Source organism: Triticum urartu, chromosome 4 (genome assembly GCF_003073215.2).
Source record: "Triticum urartu cultivar G1812 chromosome 4, Tu2.1, whole genome shotgun sequence".
NCBI lineage: Eukaryota > Viridiplantae > Streptophyta > Magnoliopsida > Poales > Poaceae > Triticum > Triticum urartu.
This window is the reverse complement of record NC_053025.1, coordinates 591,502,435-591,507,432: the sequence shown is the minus strand read 5'-3', so window position 1 is coordinate 591,507,432 and position 4,998 is coordinate 591,502,435. Positions and strand designations below refer to the sequence as shown.

Below are 4,998 nucleotides of genomic sequence, written 5' to 3'. Positions count from 1 at the left end.
GACTCCCTCCCTTTTCCTAGTTGGATTAGGACTTGGGGGGAAAGAGGTGGACACTACTAGGGAAAAACCTAGCAGCAGCGCGGGTTTTAGGCCTATCAGCAGCGCGGGTACCCGTGCTACCAATAAGGCGCTACAGCTAATAGTTAGTAATAGCGTGGGTTGAACCCGCGCAACTAGTAACAAAGTTAGTAGTAGCGTGTGCCACCCACGCTACTGCTATTTAGTACCCGCGCCACTACTAACAAAATAGTAGCAGCGTGTCCACACTACCAACGCTACTAGTATCCTAAATACTAGTAGCGCGCAGTCTTTTCCCACGCCACTACTAACTAATTTATAATAAAAAATGAAATCCACTAATTCCATTTTATGCATACAGTTCCCAGTAAACACAACAATAGTGAGCACTGCTGGGCTCCTATTTCATGGTTAACCAGAAACCGAAGGAAATAAATCAGCTAAAAACCTCATTATGCATTGCAACTCACAAATGACCACTTCAAAGAACATGCAAGTATCTATGTCATTAACAATTGCAAACATAAGTTTCTTTTTACTACAGTTGTTGTATGTACTATCACACAGTTCCTCATTCTGTTCTCACTCAATAATAAGAAAAATGAAAAGAAAAGATAGAGATAATCTGCCGCAATTGCACTTCGGTGTCATGGATCCAGTCTGCCGCTTCAACATCTCATTATCCGGCAGCACTCTGTCGCTATCTTCTACCTATGAATAAAAACAGACCTTGTCAGAGAAGCAAATGTGAAACCTTATTACAACATGTATGCTAAGTCGCTAACCCATAGAGACAGCTACAACAAATGTGGAAACTTTCCATGTTGCCGAGTAAGTATATTAACTAGACAAAGTTAGATGACAGTGAAGCTTAAAGCTGCAGTAAGAAATATTAGATATACACATTTTGAAAATCAACCTCAGAAGTGGATACTCTTGTAGACCTGCAAGAGCAGATATGGTAGTAACCAAAATCCTATAAAGATTCAAGGTTAAAGATTATAAATCCAATTTATCATTAGCATAAAAATATTAGTTCCATGAAGAAGTTTGTCAAGAGATATTTTCTAGTGTTTCTAAGACAGTGACTGAAACATAATGAAAGAAAACACATTTCTGCATTTTAATTAGGGGGGGCTTTAGTTCTAAAATACTGGAACTGTGACTGAATGATCATATATACTATTAGAAAAACAGACCAAAATCCCCGCAGAACAAAACAGACCAAAAAATTAACTTCCTACTTACAGTGGCAAGAAAATCCTATATGAATGTGTTATAATAAATAATGCTAACCATGAAGTCTTCTTCCATATAACAAAGGAGTGACGAAACCAAAAAACCTGTAATTCAAGTACGACATGCAGTTAGTTAATTATTTGCATGTCAACAGTTCTAACGTCTAGCTACAGATCTTCAAAGTAAAGATTGTGAACTCTATTAGACATGATTATATCAATTAGACCAAATAGAAAATAATTCAATATGTTGTATATCCATTAAACGAAGTTCAATCTATCTTCTGATTATTAGTGTTTCAGTTAGGTGATTAGTCCTTCTACGGCCGCCGGTTAATAGGTGAGCCATGACTTTTTACAGTAAAAAAATGCAAAGGAAATAACAAGTTAGTATTTTTCCAAATCTAATTATACGGCCACGTTGATCATACCTTACTAATTCTGGCCGGACACTAGTAACACAAGAAAAACTCCCATGCTTTACGGTGCACATTCACCATTTGATAGTGTGATCATTTGAGATCACTAAATCATCTTCTATATGACGTAGGCCAGTAACATTTACATCAGCTTGCTCACTTGTAGCTGCTGGAGCAACCAAATCATCCTGAGCCAATACAGGGTTGCTGCTCAGGCCAAGAACAACAGCTGTAACAAGACTGGAATTAGGATTGCCATGGTACCAAATATGATATTTATTTCATTAAATCAAATGGAGGAGGCTGCATATGCAGAGAGCAGACCTATTTGCCCAATCAGTATAGCAGCACATGTTGCCGTGCAGGAGCACGCGGCACCTATGACTTCGCTCGGGTTGATGATGATGTCTCGCTTGATACTCCCTTGTCCGCTGAGACGGCACTCTGTCGCCGCTGCGGCCACCAGCGGCATTCTGCTCAATGGCGGGCCAAGGCATGCCTTGTGGATGTCTAGGAAGCTCGAATCAGGCTGGACCTGAGAAGAAACAGAGCATGGCCGTGTGATGTCCTGGCTATATCAGAGTACATTGCCTAAGGAAATAAAATGGGCAAAAGGAGGAGTGTACTTGGGAGTCACAACTCTTTAGGAACATCCATCTTGGCAGTGCTAGTACAAGAAAATGGCAGCTACTGAACATGCGTGTAGTGCACAAAGGGATAGCAAATACAGTTGAGTCTATTAAGCCCTCCACTGTAGTAAGGCAGCCATCTCCATCCTCCTCTGAAACCACTTGACAAGGTCCAATGCTCTGTCACTGTAATCCCTCTTCTTCTGTAAATTGGTCTGCAAGAACTCCTATCACTGTAAAAAATTTGCGACAGCAAACATATACTACAAGGACATATCCATGACGCGCTTAACACTAGAGAGAGATGCTACAGCCAAACAAATCATGACCAAACACATATCATCCAGTCCAGGACTTGCTCACTGCTATTTTGCTTGCAGATTCTGCCTTCAGGTTACAGCAACCAACTGAAAATAATACTACATAGAAATCACAAGTAGTCTTTAGCCTACGTGCAAATACAAATACTTGGTTCTCTCAACCGCATAAAAGTGCAAATACAAATCACAATACAAACTGTCCGCAGATAATGCACAATGCACGGCACTCTTCTTTCCCGATCAAACTTTTGGTTCATATGGGATCCCTATAAGCAGCACATTGGCTCGTTGCGACAAGAACAAAATTCAGAAGTGTGGTAGGGGTATCAGTAATTTTAGGAGGAAATTATTGGCGCTTAATTGAGGAAACTGAGCGTGCACGTGGTGTTTCTTGGACTTACTAATTTTCTATCTTGAGTTGGACTTCAAGATGTTTTTATTTTCTTTGAGAAACAGATTGAGACGTTGACTGTCAGCATTGTGCGTGTTAATTCAAAATGATCCGGTCTCCGGATATCCATTCTGTCACTTTTCGAACACTTTGTGGTGTCAGGTTGGTTACATGCTGGAAGGAAGCATCGAACTTGTTGTTTATTAATATATATATATATATATGCAAAAATGGGTAGCAATTAGCCTAATCAGTGTTTGTTGGGACGTCAATCCCTGCATAAAAGTGCAGTAGTTTTCTTCAGTGGAATCCTTGTGACATTCCAGTCTTGGTCTCCAATGTGACCATCCAACCAGAGATCTAAATAGTGCAGCATCTACGTACAGAACATGAATAAACTTGATCGATTGCCTTGGGCAAGATAGAGATTCGTGAAGAGGGAGGAAGGAGATGAGAGGAGAGGAGGGCATACCTCGGCTAGGAGTTGCTGCTGTGGGAGGCGCAAGTGGAGCCGTCGTGTACCTCGCCGGCTCCAACATCCATGCGTGGCGTCGGCCCACAGCAGGGAGGCGTCTGCGGTCTCTTGTGACCTGCGTTGCGTGAGGAATCCAGCCAAATTGAATCAGAAAATGGCAATTCAAATTGAATCGAAAAACATCCGGGATCTGGCCAAATCGTGTCCAACACACACACACACGCATGAAGGGAAGGTAGGGGGGAGAGACCTCCATGGCGTCGGTCAGAGCACCATCTCCATCTCTCTCCCTCACGCGGGCATACTTAGGAAGGCATATGATCGAGGGCGGAGAGACCTCCAGCGGTCGTATGACACGCTCAGCGCGGCAGGTGGGCACGTGCGCAGCGGAGGGGGCGGGGGCGTATTTTGAGATTAGGTTTTGTCACTCCGATTGTCGGAGAGGTATCTCTGGGCCCTCTCGGTAATGCACATCACATAAGCCTTGCAAGAATTGCAACTAATGAGTTAGTTGCGGGATGATGTATTACAGAACGAGTAAAGAGACTTGCCGGTAACAAGATTGAACTAGGTATGGATACCGACGATCGAATCTCGGGCAAGTAACATACCGATGACAAAGGGAACAACGTATGTTGTTATGCGGTCTGACCGATAAAGATCTTCGTAGAATATGTAGGAGCCAATATGGGCATCCAGGTCCCGCTATTGGTTATTGACCGGAGACGTGTCTCGGTCATGTCTACATTGTTCTCGAACCCGTAGGGTCCGCACACTTAAGGTTACGATGACAGTTATATTATGAGTTTATGCATTTTGATGTACCGAAGGTTGTTCGGAGTCCCGGATGTGATCACAGACATGACGAGGAGTCTCGAAATGGTCGAGACGTAAAGATTGATATATTGGAAGCCTATGTTTGGATATCGGAAGTGTTCCGGGTGAAATCGGGATTTTACCGGAGTACCGGGAGGTTACCGGAACCCCCCGGGAGCTATATGGGCCTTAGTGGGCTTTAGTGGAAAGGAGAAAGGGGCAGCCCAAGGTGGCTGTGCGCCTCCCCCTTCCCCTAGTCCTATTAGGACTAGGAGAGGTGGCCGGCACCCTCTCTCTCTTTTCCCCCTCCGCGAATCCTATTGCAACTAGGATTGGGGGGGGGGAATCCTACTCCCAGAGGGAGTAGGACTCTCCTGGCGCGCCTCCTGTGGCCGGCCAGCCTCCCCCCTCTAATCCTTTATATACTGAGGCAGAGGCACCCCAGAAATACACAAGTTGATCCACGTGATCTATTCCTTAGCCGTGTACGGTGCCCCCAGCCACCATATTCCTCGATAATACTGTAGCGGAGTTTAGGTGAAGCCCTGCTACTGTAGTGCATCAAGACCATCACCACGCCGTCGTGCTAACGGAACTCTTCCCTGACACTTTGCTGGATCGGAGTCCGGGGATCGTCATCGAGCTGAACGTGTGCTCGAACTCGGAGGTGTCGTAGTTTCGGTGCTTGATCG

At 44.2% G+C, this 4,998-nt stretch overlaps 1 long non-coding RNA gene across 1 annotated transcript; it reads right to left on the bottom strand.

The window, feature by feature from the left end:
• Window positions 1–470: 470 nt before the first annotated feature.
• On the bottom strand, window positions 471–1,609 carry LOC125554319. The gene is made up of 2 exons (XR_007304364.1): window positions 1,315–1,609; window positions 471–729 (listed from the first exon to the last, which is right to left on the bottom strand). It is a non-coding gene; the product is annotated as an uncharacterized LOC125554319 (long non-coding RNA).
• Window positions 1,610–4,998: the final 3,389 nt, after the last annotated feature.